The sequence below is a fragment of the Phacochoerus africanus genome, chromosome 9, assembly GCF_016906955.1.
Source record: "Phacochoerus africanus isolate WHEZ1 chromosome 9, ROS_Pafr_v1, whole genome shotgun sequence".
Classification (NCBI taxonomy): Eukaryota; Metazoa; Chordata; class Mammalia; order Artiodactyla; family Suidae; genus Phacochoerus; species Phacochoerus africanus.
The window spans coordinates 92,411,943-92,435,434 of NC_062552.1; the positions used below are offsets into that span (position 1 = coordinate 92,411,943).

The following is a 23,492-nucleotide window of genomic DNA, read 5'->3' on the forward strand; positions in this document are numbered from 1 at the left end:
TTTGTAAGTACTGTTATTCTAGGCAGGAACCCACGAGACCACCACCATGATCATGCTGAGGTCTCCTGACACCAGCTTGGATGGCGAAGTTTCCCCCAAAGAAAGAAGAAGGCAGCTTTGCCCTCAACCCTGATTCTTAGCCAGAATCCTGTTTTTCTCTTTTTTACTATAAAACTCCCCACAATTCTTCCCCAAATGGGGTCACAGTCTTTAAGGCATTACCCTGTGGAGACCTCCTTTGCCTGGCAAAGCAATAAGAGCTATCTTTGTCTCCTTCATGCCAAACTCTGTCTCCCTGCTTTAATTCAGCACAGGTGGACAGAGACTGAGTTTCAGCAACAAGGTGAAGATTCAAAAAGGATCTATCTTCACCTGATCTCCTTTTCACTGCAAATCTACACCCCTGCCGCCAAGCTAAGAAAAACGGATATTTTCCGATAACATTGAGGTTGTTTTTACTGGTCTCTTTATTCCTTTGTTTACTCATTCAACAAGTGTTTTGGAGAACTAACTGACTGGCTCGTGGGGTGAATGAAAAAAGTACAGAGAAAGAGGAGACTGAGTCAGGCTTTCAAGCCGGGTATGAAAGTTGCTCTGCTTGATCACAGGAGCTCCCAAGCAGGATGTGGAAACTCTGAGGCAGCTGCTGCAGCCACAGCTTTGCATCAGGCCCTTCCCCTGAGGTTTTCTGAGGAGAGAGAAGGCAGCAGGCTGGTCTGCCAGGGAACTTGCAGTTCTCACACATCGTCTTCCATTTCAGCACAGCCCACCCCAAACACTGCAGCGTGCTCTGGCTTTGAGCTGTACCCCCAGTGATAATCAAGACTTCATGAATGAAGAGTAGCTGCTCTTCCCAGCAGGCTGAGGCCTCTGCGAAGTGCCCTCTGGCAGGATGGAGTGATGCCCGGGACCGCCCCTGCCGAAGTGCCTCTGTGTTGCTGCCTCTCTCCTGAGTGGGCTCATGTCTCCACCATTACTCAGTGCATTTTTTTCCTAGGGCTGCCAGAAAAGATTACCAAAACCTTAGTGGCTTAAAAGAAAATGAATTTATTATCTTAACAGCTTGGAGGGCAGAAGTCTAAAATCGAGGTGTCTGCAGGGCTGGGCTCCTTCCAGAGGCCCCAGGGGAGAACCTGTTTCTTGGCCTTTTCCCGCTTCTAGTAGCCTTCTGAGTTCCACGCTCTGACCCCCCTCCCCTCCATCTTCAAAGCCTGCATCTTAGCATCGTCTCTCCTCTCTGATCTTTTTTTTTTTTTTGCTTTTTAGGGCCACGTCTGTGGCATGTGGAAGTTCACAGGCTAGGGGGTCGAATTGAAGCCTCAGCTACTAGCCTATGCCATAGCCACGCCAGATCCGAGCCACGTCTGTGACCTACACCACAACTCATAGTCATGCCAGATCCCTGACCCATTGATCAGGGCCAGGGATTGAACCCACCTCCTCATGGATACTAGTCAGATTCATTTCCTCTGCACCACAATGGGAACTCCTCCTCTCTGATCTTTGCTGTTGTCATTACCCCCTTTCTATGACTCTGACCCTCCTGCCTCTCTCTTATAAGGACCTAGTGCCTAGATTCATCTGGGTAATCCAGGATAATCCCCCTTCTCCAGGTTCTTAACAGAGACACTACGGCAAAGTCCCTTTTGTTATGTAAAGTAACATTCACAGGTTCTGAGGATTAGCAGAAAACATTTTAGGGAAACCAATATTCTGCCTGCCACACCCAGCTCCTTTTTTTCCTTTTTTTTTTTTTGATTTGTTCTTATCCTTTTTACTTTTTTGTGTGTGTACAATATACTCCAAAGACCTGTATAGCACAGGGAACTATACTCAATATCTTGTAATAACCTATAAGAGAAAAGAATACATATATAGTTGATCGAAAAAAGTGCACAACCTAAAAATTTGTTCCCAGCGAAAAGGTTCTTGTCTTATCACACAAGGAATTCAGAAACAAGACTGGGTAATTGAGAAAGTGAATTGAGGATTTATTTAAGTGAAAAATATGCCCCCAGTGGGGAGGCAGGCAAACAAGGGAGCAGCTGCCCTGCGTTTCTTTGGCAAGTTGGGTAAGGGGGGGGGCATACACATGAAGGGGCAAAATATTCACTGGAAGGAGGGGCTTGAGGGTTGTATTCCCAGATTTTCATCCTAGCTCCGCATTCTTGAAGGGAGGAGGGATTTTTTTTTTTTTTTTTTTTTGGTCCTTATTTAGCTTTGATCAGAAGTGTCATGGCATTGGTACCTGATGGGAACTTCTTATCTGCCAGGCTCATTCTACTGTAATGAGGACATAATGAGCAACAGGTTCCCTTGAGAAACTGGAGATTCACACCCTTTTCCATCTTTGTCTGCCTCCAGGACACGTCTCACCCCAAAATGTGTGGTTTCCTGTCAGCCTGGAGGTTCCTGCTTTTCTTTGTCTGGCATAGACCCCTGCTGTTTACAAGATACGTGGTTTCCTGCCACCTGGCCCGTGCCCACTTCCTCTGCTAGTACCTAGCTATCAGCCTATGGTAACAAGTTGAGAGTTATGTTTTATTCAGCGGACATGCTTATCACTTCAAGCCTGGAAGGCGGCATCTCAAATAACCCTGAGAAAATGGCTCCAAGGAGGTGAGGGGGAAGCCAGGATATATAGGAGTTTGCAACAAAGAGAATGTCAGACAATTATTGTTAATTAAAGAAAAGCAGATATCTCAAGTGAAGGAACGTCGCATTTTTCTATGTATGGGACGATGCAAGGGTCTAGGCTCACTGACATCCTTCCTTTGATATGCACTTCAGCTATTTGGGGCCCTGTGGGCTCCTGGGCACAAGAGCCTTTCTGTGTCCCGCATTTCTTGTTCTTAGGAAATGGGCCTCCTTCAGCCACCATGACCTTCCCTGAGTTCCTGGGGACAGGTCCAGACAGTTGCTGATCAGGGAAGGGAGGAACAGTCAAGGACAACTTAGAGTCCTTCCTTGTCCTTCTCCCTGGCTTAACTGCATCCTAAACACAATCACCCGTAAGCTAGAGATTAGGCACCCTGAGCACAGTGGCCGGTGGGTTAAAGATTATTGGCACATGATGTTTTTCAGGAACTTTCCTAGTTTGTTCTAATCTCCGATCCATCTGCCCTTTTGGCGAGTGCTGTTATTCTAGGCAATAACCCGGAAGACCACCATCAAGATCACACGGAGATCTCCTGGCTCCAGCTTTGATGACTAAGATTCTCCCAAAAGAAAGGAGAATGTGTGTTTGTCCCAATCCTGATTCCTATCTGAAAACCTGTTTTTCTCCTTTTAACTATAAAATTCCTCACAGTTCCTTCTAATGGGGGGCACGGTCTTCAAGGCTTTAGCCTGCTGTGACCCTCCTTTGCCTGGCAAAGCAGTAAAGCTATTTTTTTCTCCTTTACGCAAAACTCTGTCTCTGTGGTTCAATTTGGCAGAGGCAGAGGCTTAATTCCGGCAAGACCGATACCTTGTGTTTTCTCATCCTGAGTTCTCTCAGGGCTTACCTTAGGATCAGCTGCAATAGCCCTTGGCGATGACATCTTTTGTTTACTGGTGTTGCAGACAACATTTTATTTCTCTCTCTCTGTATATGTATATATGCGAACACACACATATTATGTATGTAGGTAGGTGTAGCTGAATCACTTTGCTGTACACCTGAAATGAACAAAACATTGTAAATCAACTATATTTCAGTAAAAATTTTAAGAAGTACACATACATAACACAGACCACTTAACCATTTTCAAGTATACAATTCAATGGTACTAAAAACATTCATAATGTTGAACAATCATTACCACCATCCATCTTTGTAACTCTTTTCATCTTTTCAAACCAAAAGCCTGCACTCAGTTCCTTTTATCTTGACCAAGGTACCTCCTCAGCACAGTTCTGCTGTGGCATTTGTCAAAATGGTAATAATGAGAGCTAACATTTAATGAGGGCTTGCCACACACACAAGAAAATAGTTAGATAAAAAAAAGGCTAGTTGAGGAGAGTTGTGAGGCAATGAGAAGTTAGAATATAACCAAACCAGAAAGCAAAGGAAGCAAGCAGCAGGACTCCAGACACAGGTTGCCTCCTTGGAAAAGAAGGTTTACTCGGACCCCAGGGGAGCTGACTGATAAAGAGTCCTTTCCAAATGTTGCCTGCAGCAGCAGAACTTGAAGTATCGCAAATGAAAGGCAGAAGATAAAGCCTCTCAGATGCCTTTGTGGCCAGTGTCAATTAAACGCCATCACCCTACAAGGTTCTTAATCAGACACTTCTGTCTAAAAAAATAATGCTGCTGAAGTAAGCAGAGCTTCTCCACCGTCAAGCTTGTTAGTGGAAATCCCCCCCACCCCAAATGTGGTCTGCTGCTGACACTGTTGCAAAAAACTGCCTTCAAGCTTTTTCTCGCCAGGGTCTCTAGATGGGTCTCTCTTCTCGATGCCTGCTATTAGCAGTGATGCTCCTGTGGGCCTTCAGGAATCCAATTTTCTTTTTTGGAGGAGAACTAGCAAGAACCCTGCAATCCAGCTGACTGCTCTGTGAAAGATCAGCCGGGAGATCAGAGTTTAGGAGAATGAAAAGGGCTCACAGCCACTCACCCTGAAGAACATGAGTCCATGGAGAATCCAGGAAATGAAAACAAAATGCCCAGTTGGGATACAGGGCCAACAGGACAAATCTTGTCCAGAGCTCAGTGTTAAATGGTGCTCTTAATCCCTAGCACTTGGGACCTGGTATCTCCGTTGAATGCTGATCAGCTTGGCTCAGAGTCTTGGAGTTTTCTGCACCGATGTTCAGGGCTGTTTGCAGCCGCAGTAAATATTTGTCCTGTCAAATGGCATTTGGCTGCTCACATGTCTTGTTTAAGAGATAAATGTCAAGGGTTTCTCTCTCTTCCTCTTTGGTGTGGACTACAAGGAGATATATACCCATCAATATCATTCCCACTTCCCTAACAACTGTGAGGCTGCAGATAAAGACGAATATTTTCAGAGTTTCATACCCTGATTGGGTTTGTGTCAAGCCAAAGCAAAGCCACCTCCGCCTCAGTAATATATGTGCCATGGAGAGCACAGCCTGTACCAGACCAGGCGCAATTTCTGTTGTGACATGTTTCTGTTATTAAAAAGTTATGGAAAGCAGAGAAGGGAATACAAAGATTGGATCTTTCAAAGATGGAGCTACATAGTTAATGGTCCTAAGCTGTCTGTTTGGAGAGGTCAGGAAATCCACAATGACTTTAGCCAGGAAGAGACGTTCGAAAACCACAGGAAGGACCAGCCACAGGGAGAAAAAAAAAGAAATAAAAGGAGAAGAAAAAAAAGATTATTATGTCAAGATTACAGGGATAAAAGATGGTCATTGATAAGCAGGGAGCAAGCATTGGGGTCACAGAAGACCATCCCCTGTGCCATTGCTGCAAATTAAAAGAGCATAATTGGAAATGATGACTTTACATGTTCACAAGTGCATATTCATGAATGGCAAATGATGGATGGGAAACAGGCAGGGGGTCTTTTTTGTGTAGCCAGCTGGGGGCAATGGTTCTGATTAGCCTTTGGGAATTGCCTCAGCCTGAAAAGCAACCTGAGATTGTCCTGATTTGGGCGTGGGAAGGTCTGTGCTTGCCGTAGGCGGACTATCCTCATTGCCACTGAGTAGACAGTCACTGCAAGGAACTGCCCAGGTGAATGAGGTCCCAGGAAGCTCAGAAGTATCCGTGGGGAGGCTTCTGCTTCCAGAGTGAGTATTTTCTCCAACAATAATTAGAAAATGAGCTTTATTAAAATTAGCTTGTGCACCTCTGAAACCCAGGGACCAACCACTGTGTGGAAATTACCTTTTACATAATACACATGACCTCATGCACTCCTCCCAGCAATCACAAGGGCAACTTCGTCACTACCCCTATTTAACAGGTGAGGAAACCAAGACCCAGGTGGGGGGCATGACTCCAAAGCCGCACCGCTGAGGAAGAGACCGGGAGGAGAGGACATGGATGGATGGCTTGACTCCAGGTTCTGCTGTACTTCTTTTGTTTTGTGGTTCGCTTCACAGCCCCATCCAGCCCTGGTCTAACTGGTACCCTGCACTGTTTCTGTCCATGGGGCAGAAGACTAGTCAGAGCCTCAATCCAGAGACTTCATTCAGACTAAATGTTGGAGTTCCCACTTCAGCTCAGTGGAAACGAATCTAACATCCATGAGGATGCAGGTTTGATCCCTGGCCTCAATCAGTGGGTTAAGGATCCAGCGTTGCCATGAGCTGTGGTGTAGGCTGGCAGCTGTAGCTCCGATTTGACCCCTAGCCTGGGAAGCTGCATATGCCACAGTTGTGACCTTAAAAAAAAAAAAAAAGACTAAATGTGGAAGCAAAGGCTTGGACTTCCCTGATACTCTCTGATGACGACTGCATCTGTGCTATTGGCATCACTCTGATCCTCTCCTGTTATGGAATGAATGTTTGTGTCCATCCCCAAATTCTGGTTGGAAGCCGTAATCCCCCAGTGTGATGGTATTTGGGGGTGGAATTTTGGGAGGTGATTAGGTCATGAGGGTGGAACCCTCATGAGTGGGATTAGTATCCTTATAAGAAGAGACATGAAAGAGATGTACAGGAGTTCCCGCCATGGAGCAGTGGTTAACGTATCCGCCTAGGAACCATGAGGTTGTGGGTTCGATCCCTGGCCTTGCTCAGTGGGTTAAGGATCTGGCGTTGCCATGAGCTGTGGTGTAGGTCGCAGATGCGGCTTGGATCCCAAGTTGCTGTGGCTCTGGTGCAGGCTGGTGGCTACAGCTTGGATTAGACCCCTAGCCTGGGAACCTCCAAATGCTGCAGGAGCGGCCCTAGAAAAGGCAAAAAGACACCCCCCCCCAAAAAAAGAGAGAGATGTACAAAAGAAAGAAGGGTCATGGAGAGTAAAGGTTCCTGAGAAGAAGGGAGTTGATGGCATCTGAAGAACAGTGGAAGAACATGACTTAGATTGGAGGAGGCACTTTTTTGTTATAGCAGAGGGAAAGGATAAGACGATGCATGCACATGTGGGTGGACTGAAACTTTAAATGTGTGATGCTGAAGGAACTTACCAAAAGATGGCTTATATTGTCTATATGAAGTAGGAGATTTTATAAGAAATTCACCTGCTGAGGGTGAACTGTAAGTGAGAATGTGTGTGTGTGAGTGTGTATGTGAGCTCATGTTCATCAGCATTTGGAGGAAAACCTAGCAGATTTGAAGTAACCTAGGATTAAACAGAGAGTTCTATCTTTCTATCTTTTCTTTTTTTTCTTTCTTTTTTTTTTTTTTTTGCTTTTTAGGGCTGTATCTACTGCATACGGAGGTTCCCAGGCTAGGGGTCGAATCGGAGCAACAGCTGCTGGCCTACATCACAGCCACAGTAACGCCAGGTCCAAGACTCATCTGCAACCTACACCACAGCTCACGGCAATGCCGATCCTTAACCCACTGAGCGAGGCCAGGGATCGATCATACAACCTCATGGTTCCTAGTCAAATTTGTTTCCGCTGTGCTATGACAGGAACTCCAAATAGAGAGTTCTAACTGACAGGAGTTTTGTCTCATGGACGAGAAGACGCTTAGTCCACATCTACTGCCAGGCTTAAGGGGTTGGACTTCATCTTTTGAAGATAATCAAGGGAGCTGGGTCTTCTTGAGTGTGTGGATTCCATCTTTCCCTTTGAATCACACTTGGTCCTCAGGGAAGGCAGATGAGCAAAGAAAACCTAAGGATGTACTTCAGACATGGCTGTGATGTTTATGGGATGGTAGGTGAAAATAGAAAATCTGGATGTGGTTTAAGTTTGGGGATGAGAAATTGAGCACTCAGGAATCCGAGGCCCAGAGAACTGCGCTTCTTTGAAAGCTGAGCTGTGAAGACTTTCTTTGCTAAGATGTTAGCTTAGAGGTGAGGGATGGAAATGTTTCAGGACGGCGAGTTGAAAGGGTTTAGATTAGGAAAGGCCACACTGCAGTTGGGTATGTTACTGTCAGAAGGACCTAACTCCCCATCCTTACGCTTCCATAAGGAAACATTAGCTCCACTCTCCCCACGGGGAAACAGCCCTGAGTGATGCTTCCTCTCCCTGCTGATTCTCAGGGAAAATGTTAGGAAGCCCATTTGGCTGCAGGTCTCATCTCTCTCCACTGGCTGCCAAGATAATGTTTGATCGCATCTTCCTGACATGTATTTCTAGACTCCGTTGGCTCAGATCATGGAAGGGAGAGTGGGAGATTTATTGCCCTGCCTCAGACCAACCCAGCTGCCAGGTACAGCCTGGGGTTTTTGTACATCATCTCATTTCATCTCAAAACACTCTGGGAGACAAGTGTGTTTAATCTCCATTTAACTACCTCATTTAATCCTTACAACAACCTTATGGGATATTTAAAACTAACCTTAGCGCAGAGATAAAGAAACTGAGGCTTAGAGCACTTAATTAAGTCACTCTGCTGGGCAGTGACAAAGCTGAGTGTGAACCTGGTTATTTTTTTTTTAATTATTATTATTTTTTTGTCTTTTTAGGGCTACACCCAAGGCATATGGAGATTCTCAGGCTAGGGGTTGAACTGGAGCTATACCACAGCCACGGGTCTGAGCTGTGTCTGTGACCTACACCACAGCTCTTGGCAACACTGGATCCTTAACCTACTGAGCAAGGCCAGGGATCAAACCTGCGTCCTCGTCCCCATGGATGCTAATCAAACTCGTTTCCACTGAGCCACGACAGGAACTCCAATCCAGTTCCCTTGATAGCAAACAAAGCCCAGGCGCCTCCTCTTGGCCACACAGCTCCTGTCAGCTCGTTGTCTCCCCCAGCTCTCCCTGCAAACACTTTTCAGAGGCAGTTACCAAGTATCACAAGGCTAGCTCGATGACAACCCTGGTCATGATCCCATTCATTCAGCAGTGAGCCAAAGGTCCTTTCCCACCTTAGGAAATTAGCACTTTCCTGGAGCTGCCCTGGATGCTGACACAGCAGTTAAGGCCACAGTGATGGACAAAAGCAACTGACTTCACAGCAGTCGATTTTGCCGACTCTATTTCAAGTCTTGACTAGCACTAGAGGCTCTTTTTTTGTTTGTTTTTCTTTTTATGGCTGCACCTGCAACATATGTAAATTCCCAGGCTAGGGGTCGAATGTGAGCTGGGAGCTGGAGCTGCAGCTGCCAGCCTACACCACAGCCACGGCAATATGGATCGGAGCTGCATGTGTGACCTATGCCGCAGCATGGGGCAACACCGGAGCCTTAACCCATTGAGCGAGGTCAGGGATCAGACCCTCATCCTCATGGAGATTGTGTTGGGCACCTGCTGAGCTGCAATGGGAACTCTGATACAGGCTCATTTTTTCACCAACACAAGCCCCTTACCGTGTTACTACATTTGCTAATAAACAAATTCCTCAGGAACAGATTCTGGGACCAGACTGGAATTTTTGGCTTGGTGTACATCAGGTCCCCATGACCTGTGATCGCCACCCCTGCCTCATTCCAGTTCCTGCTGGGCCTGGGGAAGAATTCTTGATCAGCACAGGCAGGAGATAAGGCCAATTTTGGAGGCTGCTTGGTCCAGGTCCTCTGGGATTTAAACCCATTAAGGCTGGACTCCTCCTGTTTCCTTCTGTAATCTCCCTTGTAACTTTCCAATTTGAATTTGTTTAAATTGTCGCTAGATTGTACAGCTTTGCTTCAAAAGACTTGTTCCATTGTGAAATAAAAAGAGTTTTCTTAATATGTAAATGCCTATGCAAATCATGTCTTCCCCCTTCCAAACCCAATCCCAGCCGCTCTGCTCTGATTGCTGCGGTTCAGAGGACGCCTGATCCACAGAGGAGCAGAAATCTGGGGCAGATGTTACCATGACTACCACTCACTGAGCAGTTACTCTGTGCCAGAAACTGTGCCAAGACCACTGTATGCATTATCTCATTGTCCTTCACTACAGCCCTTAGGGTTAGATATTATTGATATTTGTATTTTAATAGAGAGATTGAGTAACTTGCTCAACAGTACATAGCTTCTGGCAGGGCTAGGGCTGTTCCCCTGTTTGCAAAACCGAAATCCACTGTCCTTTCCAGGAAGATGTTTCCTTAGCCAAGTTCAAGGACATGGGGCTCGAGGGTAGATGAACTGAAAGGGGAAGGATTGAATCGCCTTCAGTAGATTCCTTCAGAAGAGCAGGCATAAAACCCAGTACCATATCCTGAGTACTAGAAAGGGTAGAGACTCTGAAATGAGAGACCTGGGTTCAATATTACCCCTGGCACTTACAATTGCGCAACTGCAGGCAATGTATTCACCCTAACTTATCCCGGTCCTCACCTGTCAAGCGGAAGGAATAACCATGGGTATTATTATTTCCAACAACGCTCCTTGCTTAATTTCCTTCTCAAGCTGTATTCCCTATTTCTAGGCTAGTATGAGTATATGGCACATTAGACGTGCCACCAAAATGGTAGATATTACTGCAATTCCCTCATTTATTCATTCAAAAAATATTTATAGAGTGGCTCCACAGTCATTTATAGCTTTTACTCCATAAGCACAGTACCTAGGGCTTAAGAGCTTTTCAAGTGCCTACAAGAATATTTAACACCTAAAATAATAAAATGATTACTTCTAAGATAAGAAGTAACTCCCAGGAGATTCAAACTTAATAAATGCAGAGTTCCCATGGTGGCTCAGCAGTTGATGAACCTGACTAGTATCCATGAGGACTCGAGTTCGATTCCTGGCCTCGATCAGTGGGTTAAGGATCCGGCGTTGCTGTAAGCTGTGGTGTAGGTCATAGATGTGGCTCAGATCCCATGTTGCTGTGGCTGTGGTGTATGTAGGCCAGCAGTTGTAGTTCCGATTGGACCCCTAGCCTTGGAACATCTGCATGCCCCTGGTGAGGGCCTAAAAAGACCAAAAAAAAAAAAAATTTGCTTAATTGAATGTCTAAGAAACTGTCATTATATCCGTTAAGTGTTAACAAGTGACCTCTTTTATAGTTATGTATAAATAATAAATATAATAGTTTACATCACAAGAACATGAAGAATTTCACATGTTAAATGATACTTTTTTTAAGATAAAACCATGACTGTCATATAAATATACAAAGTGAATATGCATCAAGTATTTTATTTAACTCACTAATTAATGAAATCAGTAAGATGTAATAACTTGTTCAAAGGAGAATCAAAGAGCAGAGACATAAGTGGGTCATGAAATGAATTTACAAATAAATGCAAAACTGGCTTTTTCCATAATGGAGGAGAGGAAGGGATCAATTATTGCTCCCCCAGACAGAATTAATTTGTATGTTCTATGAACGCATAAGTTCTATAAACACAGTCAAACTTTGTTTCCTAAAACCAAGTGATGGTCATATCTGGTTAAATGAGCACCATCCTCAGATATAACACTTCCAGTAAGGCCTTTATTGCACAATTTGTCCAATTATATCCCTGTAAAAAGGAAAAAAGGAGGACCAATTCTTTGTTTTTTGTTTTTTTAAGGGCCGCACCTGCAGCATATGGAAGTTTCCGGGCTGGGGGGTCAAATCATGAGCCACAGACGCCAACCTAGCCACAGCCATAGCAACCCCAGATCTGAGCCGCATTTGTGACCCACGCGGCAGCTTGTGTCAGTGCCGGATTCTCAACCCATTGAGCAAGGCCGGGGATCAAACCCCCATGGACACCAGTCAGGTTCCCAACCCACTGAGCCATGGTGGGAAATCCCTTTTTAAAAAAATTTTTTAGTTAATTAATTATTATTGTTTTGGTCATACCCACAGCATACCAGGGAAATTCCCAGGCTAGGGATGGAACCCATGCCACAGCAGTGACAATGCAGGATCCTTAACCTGCTGAGCCACCAGGGAACTCCAGGAGGACCAATTCTTATGGAAACTATGAACTAACTATATTGCCATGAAAAATGAGGAGACTATTTAAATTAGAGCATCTGAGTTCCACAGGCCCAGTGAGAATCAAATATCATTTAAAATATGTTTCATTTCAGTTTGCAAAAGCAGAGCTTACTATATGGTCATGGGTTATAGAAGTGTAAGGGGGAAGAGAAATGGCCTTCTTATAGATCTGGAAAATGGAGCAATTTTAAAAAATCAATAATATTCCCGATAGCCACAAGACATTTTCCCTCATCAGTTTATTCTGTCCTGTAATTAATTCTTGTCCTGCTGGATCTTGGGTTAGCAGCTGCATGAAGTGTCTGCTCCTCAAATGGAGAAGAGTTCTGGAAATCTTGACTCAGCCCACAAGTACTGTCTAGTTGTCTAAGGAATGTCACCTCAGAAGACTGCACACAAAAGTCTATTCTATAAAATGTCAATAGTTTGAAGTACCTCATTCAACGAGACTCTGAGTCTGTCCTTTATTTACGGTACGTGAATTCTGGCCTGTATCTTATAGTATCATTTTAAGGAAGCCTCAGAGTAAAACAAAAACCATCTGTAGATAACAAAGACTAAGAATGATTGTGGTTAGTTTTTTACTGATAATTTTGAAATGTGAAAGGTCAGTCAAAGATGATTAAGTAATTCAAAAAATTTAGAAGAAACATCGCTAAGGATATTGATTAAACTTACCTCCAAAGATTTCAGTGAATGATACATTTGGTCTATAAGAATGTCTGAATATAATTTCTATAAAGACAAAAATCTGCGATATAACATATAATTAACAACACTACAACATAATTTACACAATATGCCAAGAACATCTAGTAAAGAGAAGCAATAAGTCTGGATCTTATTTTACTCTTTTATAAAATATATACATGGGGTTTTATATTCCCAGTTATATACTCATATTCCATGGGTAAGTCTGATGTATATTTCCAACTGAGAACTATTGGCCTAGAAGCCTCTAGATTCAAATTAAAGTAAGGTTTCAGCTAAGTATTTCAAAGAATAACTGAATTTACGACAGATAATACCATACTGCTGTGACTTAATATCATCAGGGAAACCAACTCCAGGACACTAATAAAATATAGGAGAACCTGAAAAGATCTATTTCTTAAGAGTTTTAATCACTGTTTCCCCTAAGGTGAAAGCATGTTATAGAAAGCGAGAATACTGACAAATTTCCAGGGACTTCCTACAAAGCATGTATTTTCTGGAGTATTTATTTGAATACCATTTACTTATACAAATTTATCCTAGGGCAGCTGAGCGTCTCTGCGGACAGTGTTTCCCCTGAAACTCATAATAGTCACAAATCAAACTTAATTATTTCTAGTACTTCTATTTTTTTACAAAGGAAAAGGAAAAAGTAACTTTATGAGTTTTATGAATAACTTTATGGTTTTAGGTATAAAAATATCCTGAGGGAATTCCCTTTGTGACTCACCAGAAGTGAACCTGACTAGTATCCACGAGGATGTGGGTTTGACCTCCTGCCTTTTGCTCAGTGGGTTAAGGATCCGGCATTGCCTCCAGCTGTGGTGTAGGTCGCAGACTGGCAGCTGCAGTTCCGATTCGACCTCTAGCCTGGGAACTTCCATATGCCCCTGGTGGGGCCCTAAAAAGCAACCCCCCCCAAAAAAAAATCCTGAAAGTTTTTTTTTTCTTCCATATGTAGGATCCCATTGTGGGAAGACACAATTCAAAAAAAGTTGTCAAAGGAGTTTGGACAATTGATTAAGATAGCGTCGACTTAAAAAAAAAAAATAACTCCAGTTCACGATAGGCTCATGGATACCTGAGAAACAATATTTGATTATCTATGTATTTATGGTAAAAAAAAATTAAAGATACACATTGAGAACAATGCAATTGGAAAGACTCTTACTTCTTTTATAAATGAGGAAACTTTGTTCTTTTTTTTTTCCTTTTCTTTAAATGATCAAGGACACAAGAAAGTCTACACAAAACACAGACAATTATTCTAGTAAGACACAGAATCTTTTCTCTCTAGGAAATTTACACAGAAAGTAAAGAATCATCATTTATATTACAAACAAAGGCACTCACCGGTAAATGAGGGAAGCAAACCCATCAAAATAGAGTGAACTTTGCTGAGGTTTTAATACTTCATAACTTCTCAGACTCAGTTTTTATCGACAATGGCAAACTGAATTCATATTCTGAGTTTTTTTTCATTATCCCCTTTCATATTTTGGAACAAACTGACACTTATATTAGAACAGATCTCAGAGGGTCCATAAGACCAAAATAAATTTTCTTCTAATTCTGAGATGCTTTTTATGGAAACATGCAATTTGCTCATTACCACTATTCTCTAATTTAATAATGAACCAACATTTTTTAAATTCTCAGGGTTTTTTTAATTAAAAAAAAATTTTGTATGTGTGTGTTTTTGTCTTTTCTAGGGCTGCACCCGTGGCATATGGAGGTTCCCAGGCCAGGGGTCTAATCAGAGCTGTAACTGCCAGCCTGCGCCAGAGCCACAGCAATGCCAGATCCAAGCCGCATATATGACCTACACCACAGCCACAGCAATGCTGGATCCTTAACCCACTGAGCAAGGCCAGGGATCGAACCCAAAACTTCATGGTTCCTAGTTGAGCCGTGACGGGAACTCCTAAATTCTCAGTTTTAAATTCAACTATGCTATCGATAGTTAATAACCTACATACAGAGAAGCCCTTTGGGGTCCTGAACAAATCCCAAGAGTAAAATGGTCTGAAGACCAACAAAACTGATGACTGCTACTTTAGGGTAAAACTACACCTTTTCTTCGAAAAATCAAAACATGCATGCAGGTCGGTTTCTCTGTTATTATTGCTCCTAAGTGTAACTTCAACCACTTATATGAACTATAATTTTAACCAAAACAAACTTCTCATTCATAGAGAAAAGTGGGTGTGGGTATGGGCTTGGGTAATTGAGTATTTTCCCATATATCAGCATTACAACTGACTAGAAAAATTCATGACTATACTTTTCTATAACCATATATAGAAGTCTTCTCTTTTATATGTTCTTAAAGTAGCAAAAATGTACATGTTCATTAACCTGACCCATAGATATAGCTCCTCTAGAGCATATAATTAATTATGTTTCATCTATCTTTCTTAAAAAGTCTCTAGATATTCAATGAATATCTGTTAATTAACTCAATTTAATACCAGTTCAAAGTTTTAAGCTTCCTAGGAATCTCGGAAATTATCTTTAAACTGGCATGCTACAAACATAATTATTCTTGAAGTGATGAAAATCTTGAACGCAAATTTACACCATTGCAGCGTAATATTAATTTATTTTGAGCAGTAACTTGTATAACTATAGGACAAAGTAAACCTAAGTAGAATAAAATGTATGCTCTATTATCCTCAATACTGATACATCAAAAAAGACATAACTGTTTCTTTAAGTCAAACATATCAAACCAGGCATATCTGCCAAAGATTTCCTTTAATTATGTGAACTTGAATTTTCTAAACGTTTCTCAGTAAGTTTCTAGAGAACTTTTTTGGTGTAGCACGATTCAAACACTGGAAATTAATATCATTTTATTAAAATTTTAGGAATATTTGATTTACATAAGCACTTATGCCGAGACCAGCTCAGCAGGATGGGGCTGTGAAACTTAAGGAAAAAAGTTAACATAAAACAAGACACAGAGACGTTTATCTCAAGTAAATGTGGGAACCAGGAGACTCAAGGTCTCAGGAACCAAGAGCCCTGCCTCAAGAAACCACACTGCTTTTATTGTGCTCTTGAGGATGACGTCAAGTGAAAAGGGGATTGTAGGTGCGGGATATAGGGTTTGTTTATTATTTTATGAGTTCTTTTATTATTTCAAAAGTCACTTAGCTGGTAGAAGGTTAAGCTTTTACTCTGACCTTTAGGCACATAACAATCATCAGCATTTGAGGAAGCTTGGCGTCAGCTATCTTTGCATAGCATCTAGAGAATCACCATTGTGTTTCTGCAGACACCGTGCCTATCTGCAGCAACCCTGTGTGCCTAGGTTTGCAACTCGGTTCTCTTTGCTAATGCATATTCTGCTAACAACGGCTCATAAACCACTTGGCCAGGAAGTTCCTCTTTCTCTTATTCCTTAGAGGACATATCATGCTTGTGCAAACAGCATGCCAATCTGCACAGGTCTGGTGTGCCTAAAACAACGGATTATGTCCTCATTCAGCTGACCCTATGAATAACTTATGCTTTTAGGTCTTTAAGCTTAAGTCATTTAGAAGCACTGTGACTGTTCTTCAAGCAGGAAGATGGGATAAAGTAAAGCAGGAAGATGGGATTAGGTAAAGCAGGATAAGTGGAGTTTTCAGCAAAGAGGGTAAGAAAATATTGTAGAAACATGTCTCGTGACATGCTTATCTCTTTAAGTCAATCAGAATAGGGCTTCTTTAAGATACTTGCTAGTCTAATTTATTAATATTCTGTTAACATAGGAAGACACGTCACACTTTATACTATAAGAAGTAAAGGCCTGAATTATAGACACATAGATATACAAACCCAAGGAAAGCTTAAAACTTCAATTCTACAATTTTGGCCACAGATTGGGACATAAGAGGCACAAAACACAGAAGCTCTCTACTGGTCTAGATATCAAAAAGCTGTTCTCTTTCCCTGTGGGGGCAAAATGTCTTCGAGCTCAAAATTAGACAAAAGGACAAACAAATAAGGCTAATCAACCAGATTCTCTGTCACATCTTAACAGAAAGTAGATTTCTATAATTTACTAATCGATTTAGAGAGATTATTAAATGATCACACTATAAACCAAATTCCGAGTCGTTGCCACCACCATTGGGGGATAACTTCTCAGCCATAAACAAAACAAAGAAGTGAAACAAAACACAAAATTGATAGAGAGAGAAAAAAAAAACCCAGAGAAACTGAGAGTCTGTAGAAGAAAATGTCCCAATAAAAATGTAGACAGGAGAGACCCTGGCCATGATGACTAAGCAAAGTCTAGCCAACTGCCCCAGCTCCCCCTTCCCCACACATCTGCTTCTGTAAATTTGTTTCCACATCTACTACCTTGCCTGACGTCACTCCGGTCCAACAAGCCAAGCATGGACCCGGAAGAGGTAGCCCATAAAAGCCTTGTGAAACCCTTCTTCGGGGCTCAGACTCTGGAGAGCAATCTCCTCTGAGCCCGCCGGCGTAATAAACCTGAGTTCTCCAACTCTGAGTGCTCGCTTTGTTTCTCACTGGGTAAAAGAGCTGATCCACTGCAGCCACAGAGCTTCTGGAGCTGGTACACCACAGTCACAGGACTGTTGCCAGAGCTGATACGCTGCGGTGCAGGGCTGCTGGGTAGCTGCTGTAACAAGTCAACAAGATTCTGTTGCTACATCAGGTTCACCTCTGTGTCAGGAACTGACATACCTGGGTTTCAGCTGCCCATTGGATGCACGTCTCTGGCAGTTCAATTTCTCTTGCTCTGTCAGGTGAATCCATTGGGTACTTTAGTGGAAGAGAGCTAAAGCTGATAAAGAATAATTTTTTTCCCCATTTTTACAGCCACACCTGCAGCATATGGAAGTTCTCTGGCTAGGGGTCCAAAGGGAGCTGCAGGCCTTTGCCATAGCCACGGCAACACCAGATCTGAACCACATTGCCCTACTCAGCAGCTTGTGGCAATGCTGGATCCTTAACCCACTGAATCAGGCCAGGGATCAAACCCGCATCCTTCTCGAGGCTAGGCTGTGTCCTTAACCCACAAGGAATTCCAAGAATAACTTTTTTAAAGTAGGTAAAAGCATGGAATTCCAAGAATAACTTTTTTAAAGAAGGTAAAAGCATGGCTGTCATACAAATATAAAATGAACATGTGTTGATAATGTTATTAATTAATAAGAGAACTAGTAAGATATTACATTTGATGCAAAAGAGATTACAAAGAGATTCACTTAGGTATTTACCTAAATGCAAAGCTGGGAGTTCCCATTATGGTGCAGTGGAAACAAATCCGACTAGGAACCACGAGGTTGCGGATTTGATCCCCGGCCTTGCTCAGTGGGTTAAGGATCCGGCGTTGCTGTGGTGTAGGTTGCAGACACGGCTCGGATCTGGTGTTGGATCTGTGGCTCTGGCTTAGGCCAGCGGCAACAGCTCTGATTAGACCCCTAGGCTAGGAACCTCCATATGCCTCGGGAGTGGCCCTAAAAAGACAAAAGACAAAAAAAAAAAAAAGCAAAACTGGCTTTTTCCATAGTGAGAGGGGGAAGGAAAATCAATTGTCCTTCTACTGGACAAAATATATCTTCGTATTTATAGATCAGAATAGTTTGTATTGCTGTCAATTGTCTGTAATTTACAGAGTTGTAAGACAGCTCATAGACCATGAGAGGTGCAAACCCTATAAATCAGATAATCTGGAAGAATGTGCTTTAGACAACATATAGATTTCCATCAAAGATATATCACAATCTTTGTGTTCTGCTTCAAAGTTTTTTATAAAGCTCAAAAGTGTTAGAATTGTAAAGAACAGGAGTTCCCGTCATGGCACAGTGGTTAACGAATCCGACTAGGAACCATGAGGTTGTTGATTCGATCCCTGCCCTTGCTCCGTGGGCTAAGGATCCGGCGTTGCCGTGAGCTGTGGTGTAGGTTGCAGACGCGGCTCGGATCCCGTGTTGCTGTGGCTGTGGCATAGGCCGGCGGCTACAGCTCCGATTCGACCCCTAGCCTGGGAACCTCCATATGCCGCGGGAGCAGCCCAAGAAACCAAGAAATGGCAAAAAGACAAAAAAAAAAAAGTGTAAAGAACATACAAATCTTCAAAAAAAAAAAAGTCAGTTACATGAAACATGGTAAGGGCACTTGAACACATTTGACTTGGTGTGGAGTGGAAGAGTCTCCCAAAAGTCAAAGGATCTATGAAGGTCTTGCTGTTGATTGGGTGCTAGCACTGTGTTAAGTGCAGAGGGCTCACTGAGAAGGGAGATGTGGGCCGAGCCACAGGGAACTTACATTCCATCACGGGGTACAAAAACCAAGTAAACACACAAATTAACTTTAGCTATTGACATGCAACTAAGGAAATAAATTGAGTTCAGTAAGAGAGGCAGGTGCAGAGGAATGTGACAAATAACGGTGACATGGCAGACGGTATTGGTTGCTAACTTAAATGCCATATTTCCATCTCTTTCTTGGGATCAGCTCCCCAGTTTTTATCAGATATAGGGTCCTAGGGTGTAGAGGGAAGGTGGGCCCCTTTCCCAATCACGGTGATGGTCAAAACCAATGATGATAATTCCATTCCCCATGGCTTTCTCTCCATTACCATTGAAATGATATTACTTCAGACACCATTATCTCTCTTCTGGTTGTTGCCTACCTCAAGCATTGCCATTCTCCAAATTATTTTCTTTTTCTTTTTTTCTTTTTATTAACCTATTTCAATTGTGAACACACACAATAAAAATTATACAAAATAAAAAAGTAAATAATACATTTCAGTAAAGTGAATATCCATAATCATCACCCAAGTAATAAAACAAAATATTGCTAGGAGCCCCCAGTCTTTCCATTTGTCTTTGGCTAACTGCACCCCTCCCATACTGCCAGAGGCAAATCACTGCCTCTGATTTTGTCTAATCCCATCTAGCCTTTTCTGCAGGGTTTTAACCATCTACACATGCATCTGGATATGATAGTTTTGTTTTGGCCATTTGAATTTTATTATAAGCACTTCACTCAATATTATATTTGTGAGATTCATCCAGGTTGCTGGCAAAACTAATTTGCTAACTTTCATTGCTGTGTAGCAGCGCTTCTCAACATTCCTTAGTCTCAGGACCTCTTTACATCAATCAAAATTATTGAGGATGCCAAATACCTTTTGTTTATGTGGGTTATAACTAACAGTGTCTATTGCATTAGATATTAAAGTGGAAATTTTAAAAAATACTTGTTTTTTAACTCATTAAAAACAATAATACCTCAAAAACCTAAACATGGAATTATAGTACGACCTAGCAATTCCACTCCTAGGTATATATAAATGTAAGAAAATTGAAACAGGGATTCAAAAAGATACTTATACACCAATGTTCATTGCAGCAATTTTCACAATAACCAAAAGATGGAAGCAATCCAAATATCCATCAACAAATGAATGGATAAACCAAATGTGATATACACACATAAGGAATATTATTCAGCCATAAAAAGGAATGAAGTTCCGATACACACTACAACAGGGATGAACCTGGAAACCATTATGTTAAGTGAAATATACAGACATATTAGGACAATATTGTATAACCCCACTATATGAAATATCTAGAATAGGCAAATTTGTAGAGATAGAAAGCTGTTTAGAGGTTATTAGGGCCTTGGGGGAGAGGGGAGTGGGGAGTTATTGTTTAATGGGTATGAAGTTTCTGTTTGGGGTGATATAACTAGTGTCACTGAATTGCATGCTTAAAAATTGTCAAGATGGCAAATTTTATGTTATCCATATTTTATCAAAATAAAACACAAATAGGAAGTTCCTGTCGTGGCTCAGGGTAAACAAATCTGACTAGCAGCCATGATGACGCAGGTTTGATCCCTGGCCTTGCTCAGTGGGTTAGGATCTGCCATTGCTGTGAGCTGTGGTGTAGGTTGCAGACGCAGTTTGGATCCCACGTTGCTGTAGCTGTGGTGTAGGCCAGTGGCTACATCTCTGATTCAACCCCTAGCCTGGGAACTTCCATATGCCTCGGGTGCAGCCCTAAAAAAAAATAATAATAATAAAATAAAGTAAAACACAAATAACAATAATAAGATCATTCTGTGTTAATGTAACTAAAATACATTCTCAAAAGACCTGTATTTTAAAAAGTCAAAAATAATGAGGAGAGTGACATTACTTTAACTATCTTAATTCCTTGTTTATAAGGAGACAGTTTAATTCTCATATCTGCTTCTTCATTCAATCTGTTGTGATATTTTAGTTTGGCTGAAGTATATGAAGAAAACTGGCTTTACATAAAAATGTAGTTGGAAAAAGAAGGTATAGTCTAATAGCTTTGGCAAATAATTGTGGATATTCTTCCTCAATATGACACCAGAACTTGACAAATGGTAGTTTCTTAAAGGTTGTTTGCCATGTGGGATATGAAACCATATCTTTTGGTCTATCTTGCTTTTTGCTTGTAGGATTTTATTGAGTCATGCATTGCCCATTTAGAATATATTGGTTCACTGAGTTATAGAGATTTTACAAATATTGATACATTTTTATGCAATATAAAAAAAATCACAGTAAATATCACCAAAATCTTATCCCAAGATTCAAGTGTTGGGTTCAAGCTTTCAAAAATTCTAATTTTTGCCTAAAACCTCAGATTTTATCATTGGCAACAAATACTGTCATTTTTTGCCCAGGCTCAATTTTTTCATGTTTGAGGAAATAGCTGCCAAATTCCCAAGTCTGAATAAACATTTTTTAGTATGCCAGCTGTTTTTTTTTTTTCAGATGAAAACTGGAATTTCATGAAATATGTGGATAGTTTAGCTCACAACTTAAATATTTGCACGAGTGCTTTTTTCAAGGTTGCCATTATACTTTGGCATGTAGCAAAAATGCTTTTTGTATACTTCTCATTTTGTAACACAAAATGTTTAAAAAATATGTTAAAACCTTTGGAGGGAAATTTGGCAATACCTAATGAAGCAATACATGCACTGACTTTAGGCTCAGCAATCCTACTTCTGGAGATATTCCTCTAAGGATTAAAAAATGAATATGCACAAGTTTATTTATTGCAGCATTGTTTATAATTGCAGAATATAGGAAACGACTAAATGCCCATACAAAGAAGAGTGGCTGAATAAACTATGACTCATCTACAAAATGAAGTTCCAAATAGCCGTGTAAAAGAATGAAGAAGATTGGAGCTCCCACTGTAGCACAGTGGGTTAATGATCTGGCTTGTCTCTGTGGCAGCACCAGTTTGATTCCCTGCCCTGCGCAGTTGGTTGAAGATTTGGTGTTATTACGGCTGTCACTCAAATTTGATCCCTGGCCCAGGAACTTCTGCATGCCATGGGTGGGGCCAAAAAGAGGGGGAAAAAAAGTGAAGAAGATCTGTAAGAACTGATTTGGAATAGTTTCTAGGATATAGTGTTAGGAAGAAAAAAAGCTCTCATACTAAGTGAAGTAAGTCAGAATTAGAAAGACAAATGACATATGATATCACTTATATCCAGGATCTAATATATGGCACAAATGAACCTTTCTATAGAAAAGAAACAAACTCATAGACATGGAGAACAGACTTGTGGTTGCCAAGGGGGAGGGGGAAGGAATGGGATGGACTGAGAGTTTGGAGTTAGTAGATACAAAGTATTCCATTTGAAGTGGATAAGCAATGAGATCCTGCTGTATAGCACAGGAAACTATATCTAGTCACTTGTGATGGAACATGATGGAAGATTCTATGGGAAAAAAATGTATATATATGTGTGCAGGACCGGATCACTTTGCTGTACAGCAGAAACTGACAGAGTATTGTAAATCTATAATAGAAAAAATAAAAATCTTACAAAAAATAAAAAAGCAAAAAATAAAGAGTATCTTAGCATGCTACTCTTCATGTAAAAAAGAAGGGGTATAAAGAACAGACACAGAGAAAATGAATCCAACTAGCATCCATGAAGATGCAGGTTCTATCCCTGGCCTTGCTCAGTGGGTCAGGGATCTGGCATTGCCGTGAGCTGTGGTGTAAGTGGAAGACACAGCTCAGATCCCGTGTTGCTGTGGCTGTGGCAAGGTTGGCAGCTGTAGCTCTGATTCAACTCCTAGCCTGGGAATTTCCATATGCTGTGGGTTTGGCCCTAAAAAGCAACACACACACAAACAAACAGAAACCAAAGCCCAGACATATTTCTGTTTATTTGTACAAAATAAATTCATAAAGCATAAATAAAATTGACTATCTTAAAGGAGATGGGGGAAGGGGGAGGAAGGCAGATGAGAAATGTGGTTACGGATGAGGAGGGAGGGAGGGACATGTCTGAGGACATGTCTCCATACAGCACCTTGGCTCTTAGAATCAGCACATCTCACACACGCCTTGAAAAATAAACAAATCATTAAAAGCAACCAGGAAGTAGGTAGAACCAAAACTGGAATACAAACCATAACAAATGAGCCTAATGGTTTGAAAATGAAAACCACAGAAGAGACTGGGGACGAAAAGACCCTCCTTAAGTCACTTTGGAAAACAATTACAATGGCGCGATTCTACAAGACGAAAGATAGAAGGAATTGCTCACAGATACTGTACTCTAATGAGTAAATCTGTCTCTCATAGGGCCTGGGTTAGCAATCCTGTAACCACTTTATACTCAAATTAAATAAATAAGTGTAGAAAATAAAAATCAGGTTTCTCACTATTGGAGAAGGAAGCTGTATGGGAAAGGAGAAATACTAGAATCAGACTTGTGGTGTTGGATTGAAATCAGAGGTATTAGTATGAACTCATGGTTTTGGGTGTGGTTTTTGGCTGCACTCAAGGCGTGCAGGAGT

At 41.6% G+C, this 23,492-nt stretch overlaps 1 long non-coding RNA gene across 3 annotated transcripts; it reads right to left on the reverse strand.

The window, feature by feature from the left end:
• Positions 1-449: 449 nt before the first annotated feature.
• LOC125136428 (uncharacterized) lies at positions 450-17,034 on the reverse strand. Of its 3 annotated transcripts, none has more exons than XR_007137185.1 (3): positions 17,006-17,034; positions 3,507-3,660; positions 450-999 (listed from the first exon to the last, which is right to left on the reverse strand). It is a non-coding gene; the product is annotated as an uncharacterized LOC125136428 (long non-coding RNA). The 3 variants fall into 3 exon arrangements; XR_007137184.1 differs by lacking the exon at positions 17,006-17,034 and adding an exon at positions 4,599-5,275; XR_007137183.1 differs by lacking the exon at positions 17,006-17,034 and adding an exon at positions 3,804-5,275.
• Positions 17,035-23,492: the final 6,458 nt, after the last annotated feature.